This window comes from Phoxinus phoxinus, assembly GCF_949152265.1.
Source record: "Phoxinus phoxinus genome assembly, chromosome: 9".
Classification (NCBI taxonomy): Eukaryota; Metazoa; Chordata; class Actinopteri; order Cypriniformes; family Leuciscidae; genus Phoxinus; species Phoxinus phoxinus.
In genome coordinates this window covers 38,283,902-38,295,725 of record NC_136884.1, presented here as the reverse complement: position 1 = coordinate 38,295,725, position 11,824 = coordinate 38,283,902, and positions in this window count along the sequence as shown.

Sequence of the window (11,824 nt, the reverse complement as noted above, 5' to 3'; positions counted from 1 at the left end):
ATAAACAGGAAAATTAAGCCATTCTTCTTATGATGTAACGAGTACATCAGGTGTTATAGGAAGTGTTCCCGGTTCCGGCTGACCTAATATATGCAGCCTAATAATAATGTAACTGATTTGAATAATAGAAATTGATAATGTTCAATGTGTATGCCAGGTTAAAGAGATGTGTGTTTAGTCTGGATTTAAACTGACAGAGTGTGTCTGCTTCCCGGACAATGTTAGGAAGACTGTTCCAGAGTTTAGGTGCTAAATAGGAAAAGGATCTACCGCCAGCAGTCGATTTTGATATTCTAGGTATTATTAACTGGCCAGAGTTTTGAGATCGAAATAGACGTGAAGGACTATAATGCGTTAAGAGCTCGCTCAAGTACTGCGGAGCTAAACCATTTAGTGCTTTGTAAGTAATCAGCAATATTTTAAAATGTACATTATACAATGTTTAATAGGGAGCCAATGCAGTGTTGACAAAACCAGGTCCGGGCTAATATGGTCATACTTCCTGGTTCTGGTAAGAACTCGGGCTGCTGCGTTTTGGACAAGCCGTCGTTTTTTTTTATCAAGCGTGCGGGGCAACCACCCATAATAGCATTACAATAATCTAGCCTTGAGGTCATGAACGCATGAACTAATTTTTCCGCATTTTTCATTGAAAGCATATGTCGTAATTGAGATATATTTTTAAGATTGAAGAATGCGGTTTTACAGATGCTAGAAACGTGTCTTTTAAATGAAAGATTCGTATCTGTTACTCCCCTCGAGTATTAAAAAAAGGCTCAAATCGTTCCTGGGTTTTAACGGGCATTTATTCGATGACAAATCTTCAAACATGTCTTTACATGTCCCCTTATTGCTCATTTCACATTGCCGTCAGAACTGGTACAAACAAAACACAGAAAAACGTAAATGAACCTTAAATTCTTGACATACTTGCAGACAATACTTAACGAAATCACATAAAAAACTAAGAAATAAAGCATACATTTATGACATGTAAAATAATATCTTAAAGGGCACCTATTATGACATTTAAAATGTTCCTAATGTTGTTTAGGGAGTCCCCAACAACAGTTTTACATGCATGCAATGACAAAAAACACTTTTGTTGTCGTATAATATGCATTTATTTTTACCTGATTTGCTCACCGACTCCCAAATGATTCGTTTGAACAACTCGTTTTTCCAAACCCCTCCTTTGCGCGACGCTAATCTGCGTTGATTGGTCAGATGACCCAGCAGTGTTTACAGAGATAATACTTATTTTTAACACGGAGTACAATGATGCTTTTATCAATTCAATTTTGTTATAATAATGATTATAGTCCACTGCTTTAGTTTGTAGTAAAAAAACTAAAAATAAGATAAAGAATTTAATGTTAGCGAGCATATAGCCCAGAGTTCATATTGTAAAAGCACAATCAGTCTTTGTTTGCGTTAGCCCGATGCATAAACAAAGTTTAAAAAAAAAAAAAATGCAGTTACTAGTACGAGGTATTACTCTATTCTTTAAGACAACTCCGAAACCAACGACAAACACTTCACATATCTCAATAGAATTGTCATTGAAGACCTAGAAGCTAAACGGTGCTTACACAACAAACAAAGTAATTATTAAGCATGCTACATAAAAAATAAAAGCAACAATTATTAATAACACTTACAGGTTGTGATACGGAGGAGGAAGCTGATGCAAATACACTTGGAACTAAACCTTCCTTCAATATCAGCCGGCTCGCGAATCCCAGTTTGAGTGCATTTAAGTTGGTAAAGCAATCGTCTTGAAAATGGCGCGAGCAAAGCACAAGGCTCGGACTATACTTCTGTGGTATAGTTGTATATATGAATTGTAGCCACTTAGTCTTCAAATGCTCCTCCTTGGGCAGATGAAAAAAGTTGTCTTTTGAGCCGCACTTCAGAACACAGCGTCTCGTCGCCATGATGTTTCCCTGCTGGCCTTGGAGCGCAATAAGTGGGTGTGTCGTATTCAAATAACTTGACAAGTTGACGTCATCTAGTCAGAGAAAAAGCTTCGGTCTTCTAACGATTCATAAAAATGACTCAGAGTCGACTCTTACTTTTGAAAGACAATAACTTTATATACGGTGCACTTTCATATTTCAAACTTTGCAGGATGTTTTTGTTCACTTAGATCTATGTTACACACTACATGAAAGGTACATTTCAAAATTCCATAATAGGTGCCCTTTAATTGGCTTGTCACAAACACATCGCGTAACACAAATAAATGACAAAAAGAGAAATAAAATATACCTCATTGGCCGCATGAACCCGAGAGGGTAAACTTTAGGGGGTATTCATCTTCATACTTCACCGACCAAACTTATGGATAACTTAATATCTTAATATCTTCCTGGGGCTTTCATACAGCAGGCTCGTAAGCCGCAGCACATATCTCCATGATCTTAGCGAGTGCACTCACACAGCGTCCCCATAGCAACAAATTATAGTTTCCACACGGAACAAAAAATAAGTTCCCCTCTTTCTTCACAAAGTTTTTAACAAAAATAAATAAACATGAAATTATTATTTACTTCAATTATATGATTTTTAACCTCTTATATATTTATATTTTAACTGAACCATATTGAACTGACATATATACGTTGCCTTTGACGGCAGCTACACTCCCACTAAATCACTTGTGATTTCAACCAATGAACTATGTGTGAGCGATTACTGTAAGTTATAAAGTTATGTTAGTCAGCTTCAAGTAATGTGACTGTCTTGTGGATAGGTCTCTCCAGATAGACTGGTTTGCTGAGTCTCTTTCCTTGATCATCTAATGCGGAGTTACTGATCAATAACTGGACCTTCCGCACACATCCATCTTCAGCTGGATACACAGTGGCGACTTTAGCCAGCTTCCATTCATTTCTGGGTGCAGTGTCGTCTTGTACAATTACTATGTCATTGACTTTCGCATTTCTCTTTGTCTTGTGCCATTTTTGTCTTTGTTGTAAACTCAATAGGTACTCCTTTTTCCATCTGTGCCAAAATTCATTGGCAAGGTATTGGACTCTACGTCATCTCTTGCGGAGGTAGAGGTCTTCCCTTACGAAGTTTCCAGGTGGAGGCAAGATTATTGAGGACTTCATTGTCAGAAGTAAGTTGGGCGTAAGAGGCTGAGGACCTGTTGGGTCACTGAGTAAGTGTGCTGTCATAGGTCGGCTGTTTATGATTGCCATCACTTCGTAAAGATAAGTCCTTAAGGATGCACTATCGAGTGTTCGGGATGATTGATCCAGGATGGATGTTAACACACTTCTGATTGTCCGGATCTGCCTTTCCCAAACTCCGCCCATATGGCTAGCAGAAGGAGGGTTCATGACAAACTCGCATCCTAGTTGTTTAAAGTCCGCGTGAACCGGAAGTTGCAAACGACTTTTCTCAAGTGTTGTGACGCATTTCCGAGTGAAAGGGAATATTGAACAGAGGGCAGGGTTTTACTCCAGCGCTCCTCCTCTCCATCTCTCGCCCATAGCAGAGTAACGGTTTGAGGGGAGTGGCTAAGCGTTTAAACAACCCAAGTTCTCATGCCTACGTCATCAGAAAAAAGAACCATTCCAGACCCGGAAGTAACTTTTCAGACTTTGATTAAAGATAACTTCGGCAAACAATTTTTTTCTGTGTATTAACTTGCACGGATTAATTGTTCACCACAAGACTAGTAATATCCGCTAACAAAGTAAATAGGGTCAATTTTGATTTCATGCCGACTTTAAGGCATTCTTGATCCATTTCCTTTACTGCTTCCAGGAATTCACGTCTCGCTCCAACAAAATTGGTGCCTTGATCTGATTGGAGTTGGCGAACGTTTCCACGTAAGGCAATGAAAGCACGAAGTGAGTTGATGAAAGCATCGGTTGATAGATCATCAAGTAACTCTATGTGCACTGCACGAGAGCACAAGCATGTGAACAAAAGTCCATAACGTTTAAGCTCCTTTCAACCTTCTTTGATGTAAAATGGACCAAAACAATCCATCCCACTATATGTGAAGGGAGGAGTTGTCTCCATTCTCTCACGCGGCAGGTCTGCCATTCTCTGTTCTTCAGGGTGACGTCTAAACCTTCTGCACATGACGCAGTGGTATATGACTGATGACACAGCTTGACTACATCCGAGGATCCAGATGCCATTTGATCTCAACTCGTTTATGGTCATGTTACGCCCCTGATGTTGCACTTGTCTGTGATAGTGATCAATCAGTAACCTTGTTATGTGGTTGTCTTTTGGTAGGATGAGTCGGTACAACCTACTGGCTTTGTCTTTGGTCATCTCTCTTTGTGACTCAAGATCATTGATCTCTCTGGAGAAGATTTCCCTTTGTATAATGAGCATGATGATAAACTCCGCATCCTGTCTTTCCTCGAGACTTGTGGTTTCATTGGTTCTCTGTATGGTACCCTTGAACTCCTTAAGAAATCTTTGGAGTCTGGCGATTGCTTTCACTAGTCTTGTCCAACTTGAAAACTTAGAAAAGCGATTAGTGAGCGAATTTGTTGTGGTTGAGGTCTGGTGCACAATAACCCTGCGCACTTCTGGATCTTTGTCATCAAGTTCTCTCACCTTAACCTCACCGCTTGGAAGCTCTTCCTGCCAGAAAACTCTGGACCACTGAACCAATTGGAAGCAATGAGCTCTTTTGCCTTAAGCCCTCGTGACGCATGGTCAGCGGGATTGTCTTCTGACATCACGTATTTCCATTGGGTTGGTTTTGTACTTTCTTTGATGCGCTGTATGCGATTTGCCACGAAGACATGAAACCGTTTCGCGTCATTGTTAATGTATCCTAATACGACGTTAGAATCTGTCCAGAAGAATTCTTGGGCGTCTCCAAGCTCCAATTCTCCTCTGAGCATGTCACTTGTGCGTACTGCTACAACTGCTGCTGACAGCTCGAGTCTTGGCACCGTGGTTACCTTTGTGGGGGATACTCTGGCCTTGGCCATGACTAGTATGCAGTGTATCTGTCCTGTTGTGCTGGTTGCTCTTAGATAAGGACAGACTCCATACCCTGTGAGACTTGCGTCTGAAAAATGGTGTACTTCATACTTGTGAACCGTCTTGAAATCTACTGGTAGGTAGCATTGCTTAATCTTGATATCGGCCAAATTCCGCAAATCCAACAACCAGGACTCCCACCGTGACCTTAACTCATTTAACAGTGGCTCATCCCAGTCGATCTTCTCACGACACATCTGTTGTAGTATTTGTTTCCCGAGTCGGACGAAAGGTGCCACAAAGCCAAGTGGATCGAAGATAGAGGCTACTGTGGACAAAACTCCTCTTCTGGAGAGAGGGCGCTCATTTACGACTACTCGAAACTGGAAATGGTCTGATGCGACACACCATTTGACACCTAGAGCTCTCTCAATCTGTTGTTCGCCAAGAGCTAGGTCTTGTTTCATTACTGTCTCTGCACAGTCTTCCTTTGGCAGGGATGCCAATACCTGTTGGCTGTTTGATATGAACTTATGAAGTCGCAACTTTCCTGTATTGCAGAGTTGTCTTACTTCGTTTACCAACTGGATAGCCTCTTCTTCAGAGTGGACACTTATAAGGCCATCAGCCACATAAAAGTTTCTCTCAATGAAACGAATTGTGGCTTCACTGAAATGACCTTGCCCTTGAGCTGCGATGTACTTGAGGCCGTATTTTGCGCAGCCAGGAGATGAAGCGGTAAAACAGATGGACACGCATACGGTAGATGGAGGGGTTGGAGTAGAAGTCCCCATTGTCCCACCACAGAAAGCGGAAGTAGTCTTGTTCTTCTGGCTTGACATGGAACTGATGAAACATGCGTTCAATGTTGCACATCACCGCTACTTGACCCTTACGAAACCAGCATAGAACACCAACCAGGGTGTTGGTCAACTCCGGTCCAGTGAGCAGAAAGTCATTTAATGACACACCTTCGTACTTTGCCGAACAATCGAACACTACTCTTATTTTTCCAGGTTTCTGGGGGTGGTAGACCCCATGGTGAGGAATGTACCAGGAGGGGCTTTTGTCCAGTTCATCAGGTGGAACCTTTTCCGCATCTCCACGTGTTATTGTTTCATTCATGAATTTGGTGTAGTCTTTGTAGTACTGCGTGTCTTTCTCAAATCTTTTCTTTAGACATCTGAGTCTATGTTCAGCACATATTCTATTGTCTGGCAGATTTGGTCTGTCCTTCTTAAAGGGCAAGGGCAACTCGCAGTGACCATTCGCTTTCATTTTCACTCCTTTCTCCATTATAGAAATGAAACGCATATCCTCTTGGGAGAGGTGAGAGTCCTCCACGCGACGTTCATTGAAATCGGACTCCAGTACCTTGATCACATCTAGTGGTGTGACTAGGTCTTTGACTTGTGTACGACAGACATAAATTACTTCATTTGGTAAGGCTTTTGGTGACTGAACAGAAGGTGTCACTTCTTTGACTATGACTCTGTGGCTGCTTCCTATAACGTCTCCATAGTCCACACAGGGATCAGTACCGCCGATTATAGTCCAACCAAGGTCTGTTCTTTGAGCGAATGGTTCATTGTCCTTTCCTGACACCACTTCTCTGGGTAGTAAAGCTTGCAAACAGTTGTACCCTATAAGTAGGCCGACATCGCACTCTATCATGGGAGCGATCTCTTCAGCAAGGTTCTCTAGGTGAGGCCATGCTCTTGCTGTCTTAGGGGAAGGGAGATGACTTAGATTGGCAGGGATAAAGTTTCTTGTGTATGTCGTTGGGAGAGGGATTCTCTTCGATGTATAGAAGCCTCTAACTTGCAGCCCAAATAGCTTTTGACTTGTAATAACGGTGTCCCTGGATGACAGTGTGGAAAGTTTCAACTGCACTTGTTTCTTTTCTGTGACAAGAGCGTCTGCCTTTTCTTGAAGAACGAATGTGGTGTCGCTCTGACTGTCCAGAAGGGCATAGACAAGAACCTTGTGTTCTGGATCACTTGTTGTGGACAACCAAACTGGAATGATTGTGGATGTGAGATCACTGTTAGTGTTTTGTACAACACGGTTGGATATTGCCTCGTTTGGTGTTTCTGTACTTGGTTGTTTAGTTTCCCTTGTGTCCTTTTGTTCCTTGTCAGCATCCTTTGTCTTTTTGACTTCCTTGTCACGTTCCTGATGTAAGCATGTTGGATGCTTTCCTTTGCATGTGTTACAAACACTTCTCCTTTCACATTTCTTTGAATGGTGACCAGGGCTGAGACATCCAAAGCACAAGCCCTTTGTTTGTACAAATTTGACCCGTTCGGTAATTGACTTGTCCATGAACTTCCAGCAAACATGAATTCCACGGTTTTGGCCTTTCACAGAAGATACACCTCTTAGTGTCTGGTTTCTCTTCTGAACTGCTTGCTAGCACCTTTGCGCCAACACTTCGGGTCTTTTGGGTATTTGTTTTTTCAAAGTCACTTGCCTTTAGTGCATGCAGTGACGTTACTGGATTGCACACTATCTTGGCCTCTCTTGTGACGAAGTCGACAAAGTTACTGAATGTTGGAAATGACCGACTTTGCTCTTGTCTCTCAATGACTTTTCTATTCCATCTTGCTGTTAACCAATCAGGAAGCTTGCTGAGCATTTTCTGATTTTTGCTGCAGTCGTTGAGAACTTCAAGATTCTTAATCTGGAACATTGCTGCGTCACAGCCTCTGAGAAAGTCTGAGAACTCTCGTAGTTCAACACTGTCCTTTGGCCCTATCCTTGGACATAATGTGAGCTTATCCCTGAAACCTTTCCTCCAGAATGCCCCATGCTGCAAGATACGCTGTGTCCGTTCCCAACAGGAAATAGCTCTCAATTGCTTTTCTTGCTGGCCCACCAACATACCTGCGGAGGTAGTAGAGCTTTTCATTTACTGGAATGTTCTTCCTATCTATCAGGGTTTGAAAGGACATTTTCCAATCCTTGTACTTGAGTGGGTCTCCAATGAAGACTGAAGGTTCTGGTACTGGTAAACGGCTTATGTTGATTGATTCTGCTAACGCACTGGCTAATGCAGTAGTGCTATCTTCTTGTGTAGCATTGATTGCATGTTGCTGGCTTGTGGCCTCTTGTGGCACAGTGCGTTGTTGCAGATTACCAGTGGGTTGTGTAAAGTGAAATTCAGGCAAATTAACCAGGTAAGGTGCAGCTTCTTTCGGCTTTGACTTACTGTGTAGAAGGACTGATATTTCTTCATCTGAAGTTGATTCTTGTTCGTAGACTTCCAGACGTGCTTTGGCGGCTTTCATTTTCTTGACAGTCTTTAAGCGTTCTATCTGCCTTCTCTTTTCTTCTAATGTCTTTTGTTTTTCAGCTTATTCTGCTTCTTGTTGTTCAAGTCTTTTTCTGTTTTCAACTTCAAGATTTTCAAGTTCCCTTTGCTCACGCTCCATTTCTTGCATCACCTTTAAGGTGGCTTCAGTTGCTGCCAGTTCGGCTGCTGCTTCTTGTTTCTTCGCAGATGACTTGCTCGAATGGCTTGAACGTGTGATTGCACAACCCACACGTTTGGACCTGTGAGATGCTGCTGATTGGAACGCAGAGCCAGCCTCACTCCAGTGAGTTGACCTTTTAGCTGTGTATTTACCACTTTCCTCTTCTTTAAGAATTTCAGCTGCATATTCTATTATCCTTAAAGAAACAGCATGACATGTGTCTACTCGACGACGGGTATCACTGTCAGGAGTGTCGTAACTGCGCAACTCGTGATAGGTTTGCTTTACTTCTGCTGAAGCATTTTCGACCCATACGACGTGATCCTGTAAGCTTACAGTGCTAGGTGTATCGAGTGCTCTCTTAGCTTGTTTGGCAATAGCTTTCCATTTGTCATAATTGCTCTTAAAGCGACACTGAAGCTTATTCACTCTTTCTTCGTGTAGAGCTTGGCCCTTTTCCGTAAGCTTTCTGGTTCTTTGGCTTTTTCTCAAAGCATCTTCTTCAGCTACTTGACTTATATTTGCCTCTTGCTGTGGGATTGAGTCTACAGTTTCTTCATCAGGGCTTGCTTGCTCCTGAAACTTCACAGCTTCGCTTCCTTGGATTTCAGGCTCAGCCATTTCACTACTTGAGCTGAAGTATGTGTATTGACTTAAGGTCAGATTTTTTGGGAGTTTGTAAGATTACCTAAATTATTGTGAAGAATTACATATATAATAATCTTTAACTGTAAATATGAACTCTGATAGAATTAACTTAAATGTGTTAAAACACCTTAATACAAATTATGAACTGTTTTCACATTGTATTAAATATAGAAATTCCCTTCAATGTCAAATAAACAATATGACTTGCCCTTTAAAATGCCTTAGTGCACCTTTAACTGAGCAAAGAACTTGTGATTAAACTTGCAATTAATCACCTTACAAAAATAAAATAAAAATAAACATACACCTAAAATTAAACTTGAATTGCATACACTTTAACCCACTTTTAGCACTTTAGAGTCCCTTTAAAGTTAGCAGAATTAAACTACTTCTTAACATTTAACTTGTTTAAATGTGTTACTTCTTTGTAGCTTGACCCCACGACACTTCTGGACTCTGGTTGCCACTTGTCGGGTTTTCCGTGCACGCAGTCTGTCTTGTCTTTGATGCTCGCGAGCGTAGTTAACGATGTAACGAGCTGATCGTTACTGGCTCTGCTCTCTTCTCCTCCAGCACGAAGCAGGCTGAGTTCTGACTGTTACTCCCCTCGAGTATTAAAAAAGGCTCAAATCGTTCCTGGGTTTTAACGGGCATTTATTCGATGACAAATCTTCAAACATGTCTTTACATGTCCCCTTATTGCTCATTTCACATTGCCGTCAGAACTGGTACAAACAAAACACAGAAAAACGTAAATGAACCTTAAATTCTTGACATACTTGCAGACAATACTTAACGAAATCACATAAAAAACTAAGAAATAAAGCATACATTTATGACATGTAAAACAATATCTTAATTGGCTTGTCACAAACACAATGGTGTAACACAAATAAATGACAAAAAGAGAAATAAAATATACCTCATTGGCCGCATGAACCCGAGAGGGTAAACTTTAGGGGGTATTCATCTTCATACTTCACCGACCAAACTTATGGATAACTTAATATCTTAAAGGTGCAGTGTGTAATTTTTAGCGGCATCTAGTGGTGAGATTTGCGAATTGCAAACAGATAATCACTTACGTCCTATCCCTCCCTTTTCAAACTCGAATGAGAAGCTACGGTGGCCGACGTAGGATAAAAGATGTCGTCGTCTGAGTCTGAGTCAGCAGAGAGTAGCAAATCAAGCAATGAGGTTTCTTTATATTATATATCAAATTATATGTAGCCTACTTAATTATTCAGTAAAACCACATGTTATTGCGATTGTAATGTTTACTTGTTCATCATTGTGTTAGTATTTTATTCACTAACTTTACCATAGCTTGTTTCCATGCTAGTAAGATATAAGAGCTATGGATAAGAGCATCAAAGCAGCTGTAAGGGGAAATATCTAACATTATGTCCAAGGTGTCGTTCAGACAGGATGTTTTTCTCCACGTTTGCAGAGTCAGGGACAACCTGAGTATGTACCGGAATATGAGGGAAATAGACACGCATTCATGCGTGACAAAAAAAAAATCTTTAACTTTTAGCAGGCAAAATATTTTTTAGTAATTCTGTGAATTAGGCCTACACTGGGCAAATCAAAAGTAACCGGATGAAGAAGGGTTAGCTCTCCACGGAACATAAAATATTCATTTTATTTAGCCTACATTTTTCGTGTTCGCAATAATGAGGAAAAAACAATGTTTTTGACAAGACGTGACAGTTCTCCCTTACAGACGCGACCGCGGCACTAAAATACTTAAAACGTCCAGAGAGACTTCAAAGAAGGCACAAGCCTTTCTTTAAAGTGAATTTCGTTTTGTATTAATTGTATCTTAATTTTAATAAATTTTTCATCAACAAATTGCCTGGATTTAATAAATAAGAAGTAAATATAGCAGACAATAGATAATCACGACACGGAGGTGCGTGAACTGGAGCGCGTCTCATAAATTAACCGAAACTCAGCGTATAAGGTAGTCTACTTCACAGACCTGAAAAATATATATATATTGAAATGTCTACTTTTAAACAGAACAATTCAAAATGAAAGAAAACAGACTGCTCTCTGCTTATGTAATCCGTATGAAATGTGCATTCTCTCTGGCGCATTCACTAGGCTACTGCGAAGATTCACTAGGCTACTGCATCCTCAACTTCATGTTTATTGATAAACAATTAAAATGTCTCCTTGCTATATTTGACATTCATAATCATTGCTTTTGCCGGAGCTTTGTGACAGCTTTTAGGCACTTTATCGGCAGCGCCACCGCCACCCGTCACCACTGCATCAAAAACATGATTGCGTGATGAAAACATGATGAAAAACATGAAAAATACCACCTAAACATCGCCTAGAAAGAAAACACAGAACAAATAGAGTAGCCTAATGCGAATACGTCCATCTCGCGAATATGCAGTCTTCTTCATGCCACAGAGGCCGACATCATATAGCACTCCAGTAAAAAATAAATCGCTATACAAATATATCAGACGCAGCCAGTCTTTATTTACAAACTTGGACACCACACGCGGCTATTGACTGACCACGATCAGGTAACTTAGCCTACTTGCATTTTTTTTTTTTTTTTTTTTTTTTTACAATTAAAACTAAAAGTGTGTTGTAACGCAAGCGTTAGGCTACTGAACATGTATCGAGTAAAATATTACTGTGATGTAATGTATTCGAGTGATGGCTTTCCAAAGGAACCGGAGAGCTGTTACCGAGGTTTGTATTTATAAAGT